The following is a 20,963-nucleotide window of genomic DNA, read 5'->3' as shown; positions in this document are numbered from 1 at the left end:
TGCAAATGAGTAACATATTTGGCTGCTAACCAAAAGGATAGAGATGTGAGCCCACCCAAAGGTACCTATAAAGAAAGGCTTGTTGATCTACTATTGAAAAATCAGCCACTGACAACACTGTGGAGCACATTTATACTTTGAAACACATGTGGTTGCCATGGTTCAGAATAAAATGATGACTACTAATTTTTTTGAATACACTTATTAGAGACCACCTGCTGAGGACACAGGATTTGATGGGTGGTGCAAACGGTTAAATGTTGGACTATTCTTAAAAAGGTAGGCATTCAAACCCACACAAAAGTACCTCAAAAAGAGGCTTCCGGAAAAAGATGGCAGATCGGGTGGAAGTGTAGTAACAAGCTCTGCCAAGAACAACACAGAATACAGGACCAAGAAGACTCAGGGAATGGTCCCAGTACTCTGAACCACATATAAAGGAATATTTAGAAGGTTGGAAGACTTACAGCTGGGGAATTTATGGCAGAAGCAAGAAATCCATTGCTTCCTGGTTCAGAACGCTCAGCTGCTCCAGGAGCCGCCATTTTGTGTGGGGCCAAGCGAGGAAAAGATCAGAGCAGCCACAGACGCCTGACAGAGCCGCAGAGATAGAGGTGTGGACATTCTTTTATTCTTTCTTTCTTTTTTTGGTATCTTTTTGTTGGTCCCTTGCTGTCTGTGTACCTCCATTCTGGTAACTATAGGGGTGCCTGAGCTATTAGATACTCCAGCCCCACCCTCGGAGGGTTCTACTACACATATGCATAGATCTCGAAATTTAAAGAGACAATATCCACTTAAAACCAAACAGCCGACAGATACTCGGTCCAAGAGCAGGCCTTGAACTTTTCTTGTTTGCTTTTTGTTCTGTTTTTTAACACAGGAAAGAGACCTCATATTAGGCTACAGATTTTTTTTTTTTAATTAAAAAAAAATTTTTTTTTCTTTTTCTTCTATTTATTTATTTTCTTCCTTCTTCTTCTTCTCTCCCTCCTCTCTCTTTTCTGTGAATAGAGACTGCAGTATCAGCCTTGTTTTTGTTGTTGCTGGTTTTTTTTTTTTTTTTTGCTGGTATTGTTTTGCTGTTATATGCTCCCCCTTCTGCCTTTGGGGGACTCTTTGTCTCCCTATATTACACAAGAAGAGTCAGCAACTGCTACCATACAGCCAACCTACAATCACACCCTATAAAACACCAAACCCAACAACAGCACAATACACATTCTTTTTCAGTGCCCATGGAACATTCTCCAGAATAGACCATGTTTTAGGCAACAAAACAAATCTGCATAAATTTACAAATATCAAAATATTACAAAGCATTTTCTCAGACCACAATGCTATCAAATTAGAAATCAACAATAGGAAGACCAAGGAAACCAAGTCAAATACATGGCAACTGAATAACACCCTGCTGAAAAGTGACTGGGTAGTACAAGAAATTAAATGTGAATTAACAAAGTTCCTAGAAATAAATCAGAATGAAAACACAACATACCAAAATCTTTGGGACACGGCAAAAGCGGTGCTGAGAGGACAATTTATTGCAATAAATGCACACATCCAAAAAGAAGAAAGAACCAAATTTAACACATTAGCACAGCATCTACAACAGTTAGAAACAGACCAACAGAGGGAACCCACAGCCACCAAAAGAAAAGAAATAATAAATATTAGAGCAGAAATGAATGAGATAGAAAACAGAAAAACTATAGAAACAATCAACAGGACAACAAGAAGCTGGTTATTTGAAAGAATTAACAAAATTGACAGATCATTGCAAACCTAACAAAAGAAAAGAAGGAGAAGACACAAATAACTTGCATTAGAAACCACATGGGAGATGTCACAACAGAACCAAAGGAAATCAAAAGGATAATAACTGAATACTATGAGGGAAAAACAGCAATGAAGGGGTGAGCTAAGCCCTACAACATTCAATAGACTTCTATGAATCCGGGTGAAGACCTGGTTGGCCAGCAGTGTGGCAAGACCTGGGGACTCTTGGGCCCAGAGTCAGTGACATAGCCACAGAGGACTAGAGTGGAGAGTGAAGCATCCAGCTGATAAGAAGAGAGGGCATATGCATAAGAACACCCACACTTGCAGATAATACCCACTTATCCTGGCTTCAGTGACTGGATGATCAGAGCTCAACCAGAAGTAAAAAGAAGAGAAAAAAAAAGTATTCTCATACAATTTGATGAACTTGACCTACACCTATGGAAGCAGTAGCTCAAAAGAGGGAACAAGCTCTTACAGAAAGAATCATTCCCACCCCCTCCACACACAGAGTAGACAGGGATGGGCAACTTGGACATTGGCAACCCAAAATGGGGGGTGGGGAGCTACAAAGGCAAGAAGTGACTAGCTTACAAGCTTTCAAGAGGGAACCCAGATCCAGAGGGCCTAGAGGAAGGTAGAATCTCCAGTGAGTAGTATTCAATCTGACTAGGCGGGGCTGATGCAATGAAATGCAGACAGGTCTCTTGTGATTCAATATGGACTAATTGTTATCAGGACTGATTGTGAGGGTCGGAAATGTAAAGGTAGACGTTTTCTAGCAAGGAGGGGAGTGATTAACTTTTCAGTCTAGGAGCGGAGGTCCCTAGGACCATTAAGGGAGAAGAGCAGAGAGCAGAACCCTACCCAGAGAAGCAGTGATGCCTGAAATGGAGCCAGAAATGATGACATGGAGCGATGGAGCAGCTGGAGACTTTAGATCCAGAGAGGGAGAGCGGCTGTGGGCTGAAGACCTGGGGGGTACGGGGGAAGGATTGCATGGTGGGGATTGTAACCATGGCAATGAGATGATATATGATAGAATGAATATAAAACTAATGTTCTCTCATGTAAACTATCACATAATTCACAATAAAACATTTAAGAAAAAAAAAAAACTCAAAAAGAAAGGTCTTTAACTTAATAGCTGTAAGGGAAAGAAAGAAAGAGACGAAGGAGAGAGTCTTGGCTTCAACAGCAGGAAGGTTTATTGAGAGTAAACCTGGGAGATTTTCCTGAAGCCTGGAATTTCATTGTGGGAGGGTCTCCAGGTATAATAAAGATCCAAGCTTCCCAGGAGATCTGAAGCTCAAGGAGGACCCCATTCAGTATCAATTGGGGTAATTGCAATGCCATTCTGTTGATCAGGTGCAAGGTCCTTTAATAGCAACTGTTTTGGCTTTAGTTTTGGTTTGGATGAAGACACAGAACATTTCCAGTATCCTATGAAAGTTCTTTTTTGCTTCATTCTAGTGAATACTCCCACTTTTAGAGGTAACCAATATCCAGACTTCTGTTGCCATTGACAAGTTTTACTTGTTCACCAACTTCATGTAAGTGAATCCAACATTATGTACACCTTTGTGTTTTATTTCTTTCACTCAATGTGGCATATGCGAGATTCATTCATATTGTTACAAAGAGAAGTTTTTGGTTTATTGTTTTCATTACTGAGTGGAAAGAAAGACCAAAATGGATGTCAGAAGTGACTATGAAACTTGCTTTTGAGAGTAGAGATGCGAAAAAGCAAATGAAAGAAATGAGAAGGTAAATGAGCTAAACAGAAAATTTCAAAAGACAGCTCCAGAATACAAAGAGAATATTGTGGTGAAATGTGCAAACACCTTGAGCGGAAAACCAAAAGGGAAGAATTTGCTCAGCACTTTTCAAATTGAAAAATTTGGAGGAAAAAACGTCAAGCCTTGACTTGTAATAGAAGGATTCTATGGGCAAAATCCATCACTCATCTGTCAATTTGTGGTACTGTGGTCACTTGCATGTTGCCATGATTCTGGAAGCTCTGCCACTGGTATTTTAAATCCTAGCAGGGTCACCCATGGTGGACAGGTTTCAGCTGAGCCACCAGATGAAACAGGCTAAGAAGAAGGAGAGACAGATTACTTACAAATATTTAGTCACTGAAAATCTTATGAACAGCAGTGGGACACTGTCAGAGAGCATTAGAATATTTAATATTGAAACATGATGAAGATCATCAGAATATGGTAAGATATGGTGGTGGTGGTTACATGCTGCAGAATCACTTTGACTCATAGCAACCATGTATAGGGTTTCCAAGACTGTAAATCTTTACAGTAGTAGAAAGCCTCATCTTTCTCCCAAGGACTTGATGGTAGTTTTGAACTGCTGACCTTGAGACTAGCAGCCCGACTCATAACCACACTACGCTACCAGAGTTCCTTATTGTCAGGTATTGTGCTGGAAGATGAGCCCCTTAGATTGGAAGGCACTCAAAATGTAACTGGAGAAGAGCTGCTTCCTCAAATAGAGTTGACTGTGATGATGTGAATGGAATAAAGCTTTCGGGACCTTATTTGCTGATGGGATACAACTCAAAACAAGGAGGGACAGCTGTAAACATCTATCAATAACTGGAACATGGAATGTATGAAGTATGAATCTAGGAAAATTGGAAATTGTCAAAAATGCATAAACAGTCCTCCCGGCTGCATTGGTATCGCTTTAGTGCACAGTGGCCAAGGACTGAGCACTCACGACCCGCTGGAACTCATGACCCTCCAATAGCATCATGACTCTGCAATGCGAGGGAAGATCGTGGGCTATGTCCTGGCCAAAATGGAAGAGGACCCAGATGATGTACCCCACAGACATCACATCACTGTCTGTGAAACGTTCCCACCGACTCCTTGTTCTGACGCAGAAGCTGATGGATCAGGCCTCGTGAGGTATGATTGAGAACTTCAATGCCAAATAAGTCTCTCTGCATGTCAGGAAGAGTAACTGGGCCACCCTGTACCTCTAATCCAATACCCTCAACTTTCAGATCAGTGAAGTGGAACCCAAATACTATGCAGATGGAGAAGACGTTTATGCCATGAAGCAGGACCTCACCCAAATGACAGATGAGCTGAGGAGGCAGCTGGAACTGAAGGAGAAGGGCAGGCACGTGGTGCTGGGACCCCTCGAGAACAAGGTGGAGGCCAAGGGTAATTCATTTCCAATCTCAGGCTTCGGCCTCCAGGGAGGAGAAGGGCCTGGCTGCTTAGAATAGCGGAGGAGACAGCAAGGACCTCAGTGAGATCAGAGAGACCACCGAGAGCACTGATGTCAATGATAGCTCCGAAGCTTCCGACTCAGCTTCCTAGAGTTTTCCTTCGCCCACTGTGGCCTGCCCTACCTCACCCCACTCATTTGCCCAATAAAGCTCACCCCTCAGTGGGGGAATCTCTTATGTGTGCAAAAAAAAAAGGGGTAAATGTCAATATCCTAGTCATTAGTGAGCCTGGTGATATAGTGGACTGGTGTTGGCCATTTTGAAATCTGACAATCACATGGCATACTATGCCGAAGCAAGAAAGTGAAGAGGAACGACATTACATTCATCGTCAAAAAGAATAACTCAAGATCTATCTTGAAGTACAACGCTGTCTGTGATCAGATAATAATCACCAGCTGCTCTTAGGAAACGTTGTACAAGGCCACTATGAGTTGGAATTGACTTGATGGCACTTAACAAAAACAACAGCACAGGAAGACCATCAGTTAATACAACTATTATTCAAACTTACCCACTAACCACTAAAGCAAGTGATAATGAAATAGACACATTCTACAGATTACTTTAGTCTGAAATTGATCAAACATGCAATCAAGATATATTGATAATTACTGGCAGTTAGAATGCAAAGACTGAAAACAAAAAGGAAGGAAGCGTGATTTGGAAATATGGCTTTGGTAATAGAAACAATGCTGGAGATTACATAAAAGAATTTTGCAAAACCAATGACTTGTTCATTGCAAATACCTTATTCAAACAACATAAAAGGTGATTATACACATGTGCCTCACCAGATGGAATACACAGAAATCAAAGTGACTACATCTGTGGTAAGAGACTCTGGAAAAGCTCCATATCACTAGCCAAACAAGGCCAGGACAGACTGTGGAACAGTTTTGTTCATTTGCAATTTCAGGCTGAAGCTAATGAAAATTAAAACAAGTACACAAAAGCCAGAATCTGACCTTGAACATATCCCACCTGAATTTAGAGATCATGTGAAGAACAAATTTGATGCATTAGACACTAAAGACTGAATGCCAGAAGAGTTGTAGGATGACATTAAGAACTTCGTACAGGAAGGAAGCAGAAGGTCATTAAGAAGACAAGAAAGTAGGAAAACACAAAATGGATGTCAGAAGAGACTCTGAAACTTCTCCAGCATAGAGATGCCAGTGCAAGTGGAAGAAATAAGGAGGGAAAAGAGCTGAGTAGAAATTTTCACCTGGCAGCTTGAGAAGACAAAGTCAAATATTATAATGAAATGTGCAAAGACCTGAAGCTAAAAATCCAAAAGGGAAGAGCACATTCAGGATTTCTCAAGCTGAAGGAACTGAGGAAAAATTCAAGTATCAACATGCAGTGTTGAAGAATTCAATGTACAAAATATTGAATGATGTAGAAAGCATCAAAAGAAGATGGAAGAAATACACTGAGTTACTGTACCAAAAAGAAATGGTCGATGTTCAACCATTTCAACAGGTGTTATATGATCAAGAGCAAATAATACTGAAGGAAGAAGTCTAAGGTTCACTGAAGTCATTGGTAAAGAACAAGGCATAGGGAATTGATGGACTACAAATTTAAATCTTTCAATAAACTGAGTCAATACTGGAAGCACTCAATCATCTATATCCATAAATTGGAAAGACAGTTAACTGTCTAACTGATTGGAAGAGATCCATATTTGTGCCTATCCAAAGAGAGGTGACCCAACAGAATATAGAAATCATTGGACTATATAATTAATATCTCATGCAAATGAAACGTTGTGAAAGATAATTCAAAATTGACTGCGTATTAGAGGTTCAAGCCAGATTCAGACTATGATGAAGAATATCATTGCTGATGTAAAATGGATCTTGGCTGAAAGCAGAGAATAGCAGAAAGATGTTCACCTGTGCTTTATTGGCTACACAAAGGCTTTCGATTGTGTGTATCATGGCAAACTATGGACAACATTGCAGAGAAAGGGTAGTCTGGAACACTTAAAATAATCTGAGGAACTGAATGATATGAAGAAGAAAGTAGCATCAGGATTGGAGGAAGACTCATTAACAACTGGTGATTCACAAATAATACAACCTTGTTTGCTGAAAATGAATAGGAGTTAAAATACTGATGAATATCAAAGACCACAGCCTTCAGTATGGTTGCACCTCAATGCAAAGAATACAACGTCGGGGACTGGCCTTGACATAGTTGTGTTGTTCACGAGTGTTTGGTTCACAAGGAGGGGATATCTGGCGGTGCCAGGGATAACAAAATAATACACAGAAAGACAGAAAGAGGGGGACAAGGAGGCACCCTGAAACCAGGATGGTTGCATTACTGGTGTTGGGCAGCTCTGGCGTGGTGAACATATTAGCCATAATGGCAGTAAGGTCCTGTATGGTAAACATCTTAGCTGTGCCCGTAAAGCACGCCTTGCTAGCTGTAGTGCACTCTTTCACTGCCTGCCTGTAATGCACACCTGGGCTGGCCTGCATCTCCGTTTTATTTAGGGGAGGAGCTTCACACCAAGCTGGGAGGGACTAAAACAGGATACAGCTAACATCAGTAATTTTCCAGACATTCAGGTAACTTTACATTGTACATCGCTGGTTTGAATCCCAGGCCTGCAACTTGGTTTCTCAGGCTCAATTAACATATCTATAGCCCCTGAGCTCAGTTGAGAGAAGGTGAAAGGGAAGGACCAAAGGCTTGGGAGGAGTCCCACTGTTTTGGCTTCCTGAGTCAGGTTTGCAGGAAGATGCGAGATACCCAGGTGAATGGGCTGCACCTGGAAAAGGAATAGGGAGGATAGCTTTTTTGTCTATAGAACAAAGAACCGGGAAGTAGCTAAGCTATTTTCAGTTAATCCTTTGGAGAAAGGCTTAACCTTGAAGCCTTTACAGTCTCGGCTTTAGGAAAATATTACATTTATCTGAGGATATTAAGGGCTCATGTTTGGAATTAAATAAAAAACATAACTGAACATTAAGATGAAAAACAATTTGCCATGCCTGCCAGTGGCCAGAATTTTTTCCTTAGAGCCTGTGGCCTGCATTGTCTGCAACACTCGGGCCCAGTGGGCCTCGAACTTCTGACCAGCTTTACACGGTCTGCAATAATACAAAAACCCTCAATTGGACAAGATAATTAGAGAAAAGGTTGAAGTTGTTAAAGACTTCATTTTGCTCAGATCAACCATCAACACTCATGGAAGTAGCAATAAAGAAATCAAAGGACAGATTGCATTAGGCAAATCTGCTGCACTAGACCTCTTTAAAGTACTCAAAAGCAAAGATGTCAGTTTGAGGACTAAGGTGCACCTGACCCAAATTAAGGTCTTTCAGTAGCTTCATATGCATGTGAAAGTTGGACACGGAATAAGGAGGACCCTAAATTTTATTTATGTAAATTATGGTGGTAGAGGATAATATTAAAAGTATCATGGACTACCCTAGAAGGAAAAAAAATCTGCATTGGAAGAAGTACATCCAGAATGTTCCTTAGAAGCAAAATAGGCCAGATCTTGCCTCTCATACTTTGGATATGTTATCAGGAGGGGCCAGCCCATGGAGGAGGATATCATGCTTGGTAAAAAGGAGGGTCACCGAAAAAGAGGAAGAACCAATACGAGATTTATTGGCACAGTTGCAGCAGCAATGGCCTCAAGAGTAGAAACTATTGTAATATTGTGTAGGACTGGACAGTGTTTCATTCTGTTGTACATACAGTTTCTATGAGTTGGTATTGACTCCACAGCATCTAAGAACAACAAATTGGGAAAATATTGAATAATGCAGGAAATATCAAAAGAAGATAGAAGGAATACATAGAGTCAATCGGTCAAAGCAAAATGGTTGATGTTCAACCATTTCAACAAGTAACATATGATCAACAGTCAGCGGTATGAAAAGAAAAAGTTCCAGGTGTACTGAAGCCATTGGCAAAGGCTCCAGGAAGTGATTGGATACAAATTGAAATCTTTTCAACAAACTGATGCTGCACTGGAGGCACTCATTCATTTATGCCAAGAAATCTGGAAGACATCTACCTGGACAACTGATTGAAGAGATGAATGTTTGTTCCCATTCCAAAGAGAGGTGATCCAATGGTACTCAGAAATCATGGAACAATATTAATATCATATGCAAGTAAAATTTTGCTGAAAGTTTTTCAGATATAGCTGCTTCAGTACATTTACATGAACTGTTAGCAGTTCAAGCTGGATTCAGACAAAGATGTGGCAAGAGGGATATCATTCCTGATGTCATATGGATCTTGGCTGAAAGCAGACAATACCAGAGAGATGTTTCTCTGTACCTTATCGATTATGTAAAGGCTTTCTACTGTGTGGATCATAACAAGCTATGGATAAAATTGAATCAATGGAAATCTGAATTACCAAGCTTGAAGAAAGATCTCTCAATATTCATCTGCTAGAGGAATAATCAGAAAAAAACAACAAAAAATCTGAAGAAAGCCTAAGATTTATGTGGAGTGGCACTGTAGGACAAGCAGTAAGGACAATTTGAACCACAGAGTGGCTGTGAATTGGAACTGACTTGATGGTACTTAACAATAACAAATAAAAAAGAATAACATGTGCAATAGGAATTCCAGAGTAGGAAATGGCATAGCAACAACAACAAAACCCCCCACAACAACAACAACAGAGAATGTTGTCTAAGTGTGGTTGGAAGAAAACATCCCAAGCATCATCAAAGATGAGAAGATAGCTATTAAAGAAGTTGAATGAACACCAAATATGATAGATCCAAAAGAAAAACACCAAGCCATATTATAATTAAACTTTTCAAAACTAAGGACAAGGAAAAGAGAGCATCTCAGGAAAAATGAAAACTTACCTCCAAAGGAGAACTAATAAGACTAAATTCTGATTTCTCATCAGAAATCATGCAGGCAAGACGACAAAGGAATGAAATATATAAACCCCTGAAAGAGACATATTGCCAATCAAGAATCCTATATTTAGCAAAACTGCCCATCAAATATGATGGCAAAATTAGGTAATTTCCAGACAAATAGAAGTTAAAAGAATTTGTGAAAACTAGACCTGCCTTGCAAAAAATAGTAAAGGGAATTATTTGGAAAGAGCACCAATAACCTGAACACAACCACAATGTGAGACTAACATATATGACAATATCACCTAGACTCAACCCAGATATAGAAATATTCAAAGTAAAACAGATCTGTAAGACTGAAAATAGAGAACTAGAGAAAACGTTGCTACAACAGAAAACTCATAAAGTAAAAAGAGTGAATAATGTAGCTATAGAACTTTTAAATGAAGAGGAAACAAGTAGATTGTAAGAAAAATAAATAAATAAATAAAAAATAAACCTAACTGTAACTCTAAAAACTAGACCAAGCCTTATTCCTAGCCCTAGCCTAATACTTACACTTAGCACTAATCCTAGTCCTAACCATAACCCTAATAATAAATGAAGCCCTATGCCTAGCCTAGACCTTGTCATACTCCAGACCCTAATCCTCACTCCTTACTTCTACCCAACCCCTATAATAAAAAATTTTAAAAATAAAAAAGTCATTTGAAATGAGTATGTCACTGGTCTTTCAAAATTCTATCATGCCATTCTCCAGCAGGGTTTCTATCATGAAGGCTATATTTTCCAACTACTGATCTTATTTGTTTCCAACTTTTGCATTCCAATCACTACTAATTGTGAATGCATCCTGATGGCATGTTGTTCAATTTCAGACTGAAACTGGTAGGATTTTACATTTTCTTCACCATTGGCTTTAGATGTTGTTGCCTAAATTTGAATAATAGTGGTATTAACTGTTTTTTCTTGTAGGTGTATGACTATTATTCTATCACACATTATATTTCAATATAGATCTTGAAATGTTCTTTTTGACAATGAGTGGTATGCCATTCCTCTTTAATTTGTCATTTCAAGCATGGTAGACCATATATGGTCTGATCCAAAATGACCAACACTAGTCCATAAGGAGCTCTGGTAGCGTAGTGGTTATGAATCGGGCTGCTAATCTCAAGGTCAGCAGTTCGAAACTGCCAGCTGTTCCGTGGGAGAAAGATGAAGCTTTCTGCTCTCGTAAAGATTTACAGCCTCAGGAACCCTGTACAGGGTTGCTATGAGTCAGAACTTATTCCACAGCACATAACAACAACAACAATACCTAGGACATCAAGTTTTATGAATTCAATTTCATTTTTGATAACATATAATTGTTCTAGAGTCATACAATGTGCACTTGATGTTCTGGTTATTTTGAGCCATGACCATAGGAAATGAAGCTCTCCAAAGCTTTGTTCCATCCATGAAATTAAGAACAACTTTACTTTGAGGAGGCAGCTCTTTCCTGATCACATTTTGAGTGTCTTCCAACCTGAGACACTCATCTTCTGACACTATACCAGACAGTGTTCCATTGATATTCATAAGGTTTTCAGTGACTAATACCTCAGACCACCATGAGTCTGCACTTTGTACTGTGTTGGCTTGCATATTGTGGTGATGCTAATAGTTGATACTTTAAATACCAGAAGTGTCACATATGGTGGACATGTTTCAGCACAGCTTCCAGACTAAAGCAGACTAAGAAAAAGGAGAGTTAGACTACTTCAGAATGTTTAGCTAGTGAAAAACCTTATGAATAGCAGTGAAACTTTGTGGAATATTGTCAGAGATAGTACTAGAAGATGAAAATATTATGAATAGCAGCAGAATATTGTCATATATAATGTCAGAAAATGAGCCCCTCATGTTGGTATGCACTCAAAATATGGTTGGGGAAGAAATGGTTCCTTACAGCAGAATTGACCATAATGACGGGAATCAAGCTAAGGTTTCAAGACCTTCATTTGCTGATGGAGCAAAACTCAAAAACAGGAGATACAGCTACAAGCATCCATTAAGTAATTCAATTATGGACCATTTGAGGTATGAAGCTAGAAAAAATGGAAGTTGTCAAAAATGAAATAGAATGTATAAAGATCAACATCCTAAGCATTAGTGAGCTGAAATGGATAGGTATTGGCCATTTTGAATCCAAGTTATATGGTTTACTATGTTGGGAACGATAAATTAAAGAGGAATGGCTTAGCATTCTTTTCCATAAACAACATTTCAAGATCTATCGTGAAATACAATGCAGTCTATGATAGAATAATATTCATACACCTATAAGGAAGACCACTGTTAATCATATTTATGCACCAACCACTAGCCAGTTACAATGAAATTAAAGAATTCTACTAATTTCTTTGGAGTTCTGATGTGGCACTGTAGTATAAGCACTGGACTGCAAGGTCAATTTGAATCACAAAATCAGCAGTTTAAACCCACCAGTCACTTCTCAAAAACCCTATGCAGGTTGCTATGAGATGGAACTGACTCAACAACACTTAACAACAACAATGACCAACAATATTTTCAGTCTGAAATTTACCAAACATGCAATCAAAATACATTGATAATTACTGGTGATTGGAACTTGAAGGTTGGAAACAAAGAGAAAGGATTAGAAGTTAGAAAATAGGGCCTTGATGGTAGAAATGATGCTGGAGGTTGCATGATAGAATTTTGCAAGATGAATGACTTTCTCATTGAAAATACCTTTTTTAGACAACATGAAAGGCAGCTATACCCATGGAACTTACCAGATGGAGTACACAGGAATCAAATTGACTTATATCTTTGGGAAAAAGACTGTGGAAAAACTCAATTATCAGCAATCAAAACAAGGCCAGAGGCAGATTATGGAACAGACCATCAATTACTCATATGTAGAGTAAGACTGAAGTTGAAGAAAATGAAAGCAAATTCATGAGAGAAAAGTAACCTTGAACACATCGTATCTGGATTTAGAGACTGCCTCAAGAACAGATTGGATGTATTAGATACTAATGACCAAAGATTAGAGGTGTTGTGGATGACATCACATACTAGTAAAAAAGAAAGAAAGAAAACAAATAGATGTCAGAAGAGACACTGAAACTTGCTCTTGAACCCAGAAAAGCTGAAGTGAAAGGAGGAAATGAGGATGTAAAAGAGCTGAACAGAAAATTTCACAGGACAGCTCCAGAAGACATGCAAACATTTGGAGTTAGAAAACCAAAGGGAAGACATTTCCAAGCTGAAAGAAGAGAAAATTCAAGCTGAACCTACAATATTGAAGAGTCCTGGTGTGGTGTTGTAGGATAAGCACACAAAAGCAAAGCTGATGAACTGCAAGAACAGTGGCTCAAATTAACCAGTCACTTCCCAGAAAGCCTATACAGGATCGCTATGGGTTACAACGGACTCAATGGCACTTAACAACAGCAATGGGAAAAATATTGAATGCTGCAGAAAGCTCCAAGGAAAGTGGAAGGACTACACAGTCACTGCACCAAAAAGAAATGGTCACTCTTCAGCCATTTCAAGAGGTAGCATATGATCAAGAACCAATAGTGCAGAAGGAAGAAGTCCAATGTTCACTGAAATCATTGGTGAAAGACAAGGCTCCAGCAATAAATGGAATACAGATTAAAATCTTTCAACAAACTGATAAGGCACTGAAGGCACTCACTCATCTATGCCAGGAAATTTGGAAGACAGCAACGTAGTCAACTGATTGGAAGAGATACATATTTATATCCATTCCAAAGACCGATGTCCCAATTGAATGCAGAAATCATTGAATAATATTATTAATATCAAATGCAAGTAAAATTTTGCTAAAATTATTTAAAAAATGGTTGTAGCAGTACATTGGCAGATAACTGCCAGACATTCAAGCCAGATCAGAAGAAGATGTAGAACTAGGGACACTGTTGCTGATGTCAGATGGATCTTGGCTGAAAGCAGAGGATACAAGAGAGGTACTTATTTGTGTTTTATTGACTATGTAGATCAAGAAAACTATGACTAACTCTGAGAAGAATGGGTATTTCAGAACACATTGTGCTCATTGGGCTCATGAGGAATCTGTACACAGATCAAGCAGCAGTTGTTAGAAAAGAGCAAGGAGATATTGAATTTTTTTTTTTAAATCAGGAAAAGTGTGCTTAAGGGTTGTATACTTCTACCATACTTAGTCATTTTCTCTACTGAGCAAATAATTTGAAAAGCTGAATTATATGAAAAACATGGCATCAGAATTAGTAGACTCATTAACAACTTGCGATATGCAGAAAGCAAAGAGGACTTAAAACAATTACTGATGAAGAACAAAGACTACAGCTTTTATTATGGATTGCACAAAAATTGAGACAAAAATTCTCACAACTGGACCAATAAATAACATCATAATAAACTGAGTAAAAAATTAAGTGATTGAAGACTTCATTTTGCTTGGATCCACAATTAACACTCATAGGAGCAGCTGTCAGGGCATCAAACTTCAAATTGCATTAGGCAAATCTGCTGCAAAAGACCTCTTTAAAGTGTTTAAGAGCAAAGATGTCAACTTGAAGACTCAAGTATGCTTGACCCAAGCTATTTTCAATAGCCTCATATGCAAAATTGAAAAATGAATAAGGACGATTGTAGAAGAATTGATGTGTTTGAATTATGATGTGGATGAGGAATATTGAAAGTACCATGGATGTTCCAAAGCACAGGCAAATCCATGTTGTGAGAAGTACAGCCTGAATGCTCCTTAGAAGCCAGGATGGCTAGACTTCAGCCCTCATAGTTCGGACATATTAGCAGAAGGGACCAGTCCCTGGAGAAGGACACCATGGTTGGTAAGCTGGATGGTCAGCAAAAAAGAGCAAGACCCTCAACAAAATGGATTGACACAGTGGCAGCAGCAATGGGCCATTTGGTTAGGAGTTCAGTGCTTATCCTATAGCATCACCTGAGGAGTCCTATTAAAAGATGGGACCTGTTTTTTTGTTTTTTTCCCTCTGGGAATATTTTGCAAATGCATTTAGAGAATGCAATTTAGGGCAGCCTAAGGAGCTCTGGTAGCGTAGCGGTTATGAATCCGGCTGCAAACTTTAAGGTCAACTGTTCAAAACTACCAGCCGCTCCGTGGGAGAAAGATGAGGCTTTCTGCTCCCGTAAAGATTAAAGCCTTGGAAACCCTGTACAGGGTCACTATGGGTCAGAACTGACTTGATGGCACTTAACAACAACAACAAACAACTGCTGCTTACAGCACTTTTCAAGAGTTGAGACCTGCATTTAGTTATAGATGGGGAAAGAGATTTTCTCTTGGGACAATGGAAGTTGCTGTGTGATTTTTCTTATAATTTCCAAAAGGAGTTTGGTGTTTGTGTTTACTGCTGACTGTGCTCATTCCCAGTGCATTGAAATGACAAGTCAGTTTTTAATATGAACTGATAACTCTTTTAATTGTTGAATTCAAAACTCTAGAAAAATTGGACAATTGTACCCTGGTACAAACTAGTTAAAATATTTTTGAATGTGCATTGGTTAAAATAAAAGGAATTATTCAAACCTAATTGAGAAGATGACTATTGAGAAGGTTATAGAAACTAAAAATATTTATGACCAAAGTTTAGAAATAGAGAGGACTTTTCCTTTTGTTGGGAAGATAGGTTTAAAGCATCACTTTCTCCTAATACTCCCTAACCAACTCTTCTCTCCTGGTGTCTTACCACTGCAAGCAGAATTTCTTGAGGTCAGTTAAATCTCAGATTGGATGTGGTCAGCAATAGGTGCAATGACAGTGACTTCTCCTGATTACTGGGTCACTTACCTCAAGTTCTTTATTAAAATATCAAAGCCATGGAGGCAAATGGGGTCAATTTACCATCCATGCTGACTATCTTCTTTTTACCTTTTCCTATCCTCTCTCTACCCTTCCTCTTTTGCTGTTTGCACTGTAAGGCTGACCTGGGTCAACTACATCCTGGTTCTCTCTTCATTTCTGGTTTCTGGCTGAGTTTAGCCAATGGGGTGTATTAGCAGGATATCAGAGGGAGGAAAGAGAATAAGTTGAAGTCAATTATTCTCTCCCTGTAGGGTTGCTGTTAGTTAGCTATGTCCCAAGCCCTAAGAACATAATTCATATCAAATGATCTTCTCCAAACAGCATTCTCTCCAGAATCTGGAAACAGTTTTCTTTTCCTCATTCCTTTTAGGTTGGAGAACTTACATGTATCAGTTGCTATTGAATGGATTCTGATCCATGCAACCCCACGTTTGTAAGAATAGTGCTGCACGCCATAGAGGTTTCCGTGGATCCTCTTGTGGATCCATAGGCCTTTCATACAAAGTGGCTCTGGTGTACTTCAACTTCCAACCTCTTGCTTAGCAGCTGAGCACATTAGCCATTTGTACCACTCAGAGTCCCTTGGAGAACTTACAGCTCCCTAACAGTACAGGTCCTGGAGTGTTGCTTTATCTCTGGTAATTTCCTTATATTTTATCTTTATGAGTCCCTATGTATCATTCCATTTTAAATTCTCCTGCAACTGCCCATTTATAGAGGGAAGAAATCAAAATTGTCTGAGGGGGGAAGGAAATGGAGGTGGAACTTTGACTACTGCTTCATCTATAAACAAAAAAACAAAAACAAATATAATTCACACCTCTGAATTCTGTTATGTAAGCAGTTCTCATTATCTTATGTTCTCGCACCTATTCTAGACTCAAAATGAAATTTTATAATTTCTGACATGTTTTCACTAAGGCAGTCTCCTTTCTTTTCTTGTCACCTAGATCCATGTTCTTCAAGTCTTATTTTCAATATTAGTTCTTAACTTACCACACGAATATTATCTACCATTCATCTTAGAAAGGAATCCTTTGAATAAATATTTTAAGGTTTTTTATTGTTATTATTGTTTATGTCTGCCTCATCGCCTGTCATACGGTCCATGTGAGATTTGCTCTGCTTTATTTACTATTGTAATTATATCATCTAGTCTGGTGTTTGGCACCTTTGTTAATGCCTAATAAGCACCTAAATAATAGAATGAATGAGTCCTAGTGTGGCGCTGTGGGCTAATGCACCAGACTGCAAAACCATTTAAACTGTAAGGTCAGTGGTTCGAACTCGGTTTAAACTGCAAGGTCAGCAGTTCAAACTCACCAGCTACTCCTTGGAAACCCTATACAGGGTTGCTATGGGTTGGAATCGACTCGACAGCACTGGACAACAAAAATAGAATGCAGATGTACTACATCTTTGCAAATGAATTATCATATATCTAAAAAAAAGTAAATAATTAATTTTTGGTAAGCAATAAAATAAAATAAAATAAAAATAATGGTGGAAAGAGAAAAAAATATGTAAACCCAACATATCACCCAAAAGATTGAACCTGCATTTTTTCTATTTTGTTTCATTTTTAACACTATAACTTTTTGTGGAATTGCTACCATCAGTAGAATCAAATCTGTTTTTCTTTTTTAATTTAACAGGTTGCATAAATATTTCCTATATTAGTAAATAGATGCAGTTTTTAATACTTGAATAAAATTTCATGGAGTTTATATATCATAATTGATCTTTGTACTGTGGTTTGACCTTTAGGTTGTTTTCTATATTCTACTATTATTAACCTAACCTAAATTAATTGCTCTGTGACACTCTAGGACAAGAAATGCCACATTTCTTTATTTTCCTCAATCAAATTTAATCTGTCTTGGGTTTCCACCTGTAAAGATTAATGGGAAATTCAATCTTGGCCATTTTTTAAATAGTTTTTTTCTCTTTTATTGGTTTTATCAGAAATGTAGGGCTTTCACGGTTCAAGAAAGTTGAACCCCAACCCACTTTAGTTCCTCTCGTTTTTCTTTACATTCCAGTGTGAAGAGCGGGTCTTCACTGCCTTCTAGTTGTGGCTTTTCCCAAGGGCAGCAAATGCTCACAGAAGCCCTGCACATTGGTGGTGTCTCTGACATGCAGCTACCTTCAAGGTCTATAGGATCAAGTGATCATATGAATAGTTTTTCCATACAAAAACTCCCCAATCCAAACCTATCCTCTTAGTCTTCTGGGATTAATTTATTCCCTTTATGATTCTATCTTTCATCTTCATTGCTCAGAAAATGTTATGTAAATCCAGACCTCGTAGATTCAGACCTGGGTGGAGCTGTTCTTAAAGGAAACTTCTGAAATAAGAAAAATGAAAAGAGTTTTTAAGTCCCCTGGAAATTCAACTCAAAGAGAGCCTAGAATTTATAATATGCATTCATGTCCATGTGTGAAAGAATGAAGGGAAAGATTGAGATTAAGACATTCTTTTAAATCCTTTGAGAATAAGGCTCACTGCCATACCTCAATAGATTGTCTTGCCTGCTACAATAAATATTATAAAGCATATTATTTCCCCCCAAAGTATAATTAATGTTTTATAAATTAAGTTTCTGTAAAAAAGTGCCAAAAAGATTTAAACTGCAGACAGATTGACTTCTTCTGATTATTAGAGATGAAATAATTTTTTAAATTCTTCTGCTGACCATACCATTAAGTTCATTTCAATTTATGGTGACTCTGTGTGTGGAGAGAGCTCAGGCACTCTGTAGGATAAGCCCAGGACTGTGATTCACAAGGTGATAGGTTTGAGCCAGCCACTGTAGGAGAAAGACTAGGCTTTCTGCTCTTACAATCATTTACAGCCTCAGGAACTCTGTACAGGATTGCTATTAGTTGGAACTGAACTGACAGCACTTACACAGCACTGTGTGTATAAGAGTAGAACTGTGCTATATAATGTTTTCAAAGACTGAGTTTTTGAAAATAGATCTCCTGGTATTTTTCCTTGGAGACTTCTGGGTAAACCCAAACTACCAATGGTTAGGTTAGCAGCTGGACATGTTAACTCTTTGCATCACCTAGATACTTCTTAATATCTATGGAGTAAATTTCAGTCTTTTTTTTAATGATTCATTTTACCGCATAAAAAAAATTTACTGAGATGTTTATCCCCAGATCCAGACTCACTGCCAAAACATCGGTTCCTACATCTAGCAACCTTGTAAAGAATTTCTGAGACTGTAAATCTTTCAGGGAGTAGCAAGCCTCATCTTTCTTCTGTGAAAGCTGATAGTGGGTTTGAACATCCTACCTTCCAGTTGGCATTCCAGTACTTATCCTACAGCTCCACTAGGGTGCCTTATTAATACACAATACTGATAAATACTACTGTTTCATCCAGGTTTTATATCGTTTTAAAATTTTTATTATTAAATATATAGAGAGTTTATTTGGTGACATGTATTTTTTTCTCTTCTTAATTATCAGTATATTCCAATATCCTTCATTGATTCCCCACCAATTCATCTTTTTGGTGTAATTGAATGCATATTTTTAAAAATTAAAAATTTTAAATGAAGCTTAATTCTTCTTTTTCTATTTAGAAGCAAAGTAAATGATTATACCTTTCTACTTTTTTAAAGGAAGAAAGAATGGAAGGAAGGAAGACAGAACAGACAAGTTGTAATTTTTTTCACTGAGAATGACTTAGCCACCAGTGGACATTTAGCAATATCTGGAGACATTTTTGGTTGTTACACCTCAGGTGGTGGTTTTAGCATTTAGTGAATAGAAGCTAGTGGGCTTCTAAACGCTCTACAATGCATGAGAACACTCCTTCTTCACAAAGCCCAAAAGGTCAACAGTACAAGGTCAGTTGAGAAAAAACCCTGTTGTGAACAGCCAAATAGGGGGAAAAAGGTGTGTGTGTGTGTGTGTGTGTGTGTGTGTGTATATCTATATTTAGTTGTTTACAACAGGGTTTTTTCTCAGTTTCTCTCTCTCTTTATATATGTATGTATGTATGTGTACATATATAGAGCAAGAGAGTGTCCTGCTGTGGCACTATAGGATAAGTACTGGACAGCAAGGTTGGTTTGAACCTCAAGGTCATTAGTTCAAACTCACCAGCCACTCCTCGGAAATCCTATACAGACAAGGTCATATGAGTTGGGAACAATGAGTCATTTCTGACTCATAGCGACACTGTATATGGTTTCTGAGGAGTGAATGTTGAGTTTGAACTAATGACCTTGAGGTTTAACTAGCCTTTTGGTCCAGGGCTTATCCTACAGCTCCACACCAGGAATATATATATATTTGTTGTTGTTAAGTGCTGTTGAGTCAATTCTAGACCATAGTGACCCTGTATAAGGTGTCCAAGGAACAGCTGGTGAGCTTGAACCACAGGCCTTACAGTTCAAATGGCCTTGCAGTCAGGTGCATTAACCCACAGCTCTACACCAGGACTCTTTCTATATATACTCACTGGACTGGTAGCCACAAGGCCATATATACATGTATACATGTGGCTACCAGTCCAGTGTTTATCTTACATATATGGACTCCTAGTGTGGTCCTGTAGGATAAGTACTGAATTCACTGCAAGAACAAGTACTGGACTGTTCAATGATAGGTCAACGATTCAAACCCACCTGCCGCACCTTGGAAACCCTATACAGGATCACTGTGAGTTGGAATTGACTTTTCAGTGCTTAACAACAACAATGTAAAAATAAAATTGGAACTTAAGATAGTAGAAAGGCACAAATGAACTTTCATGAGAAAGAATATGTATAACAATGTTATTTGATAATTATATACTATGTACACTAACTGCCCACTATACTTTTTCGTTTAAATAATGGGCTGTGGGATATTTAAAGGATCTTGCTGGTAGAGAATTGTTGTGTTGATTGAATCAAATAGTCTTTGGAGAAATTTCTTAGATGTTTCATATAAATGACAGTTCCCACAGACACAGGAAATACCTTGCAAGGTTTACTTCCCGTGGAGGTCAGGCCTCAATCATTCCCATTAGCCCCTTAAAGACACATAATCCATGCTCTTCACACTTGACACTTGATTTGCATAATAAGTATTAGAGTTACTAGATTCAACAAATAAAAATATAGGGCACACAGTCACTAAAAAAAAAATATTCATCGTTTTTCTGAAATTCAAAATTAACTTGCCATTCTATATT

At 38.3% G+C, this 20,963-nt stretch overlaps 1 pseudogene; it reads left to right on the top strand.

The window, feature by feature from the left end:
• Positions 1 to 4,563: 4,563 nt before the first annotated feature.
• On the top strand, positions 4,564 to 5,129 carry LOC102840326 (annotated as a pseudogene).
• Positions 5,130 to 20,963: the final 15,834 nt, after the last annotated feature.

This window comes from Chrysochloris asiatica, unplaced genomic scaffold (genome assembly GCF_000296735.1).
Source record: "Chrysochloris asiatica unplaced genomic scaffold, ChrAsi1.0 scaffold00077, whole genome shotgun sequence".
Lineage (NCBI taxonomy): Eukaryota > Metazoa > Chordata > Mammalia > Afrosoricida > Chrysochloridae > Chrysochloris > Chrysochloris asiatica.
The sequence above is the reverse complement of the archived record's forward strand: the minus strand, read 5'-3'. Positions and strand labels throughout refer to the sequence as shown.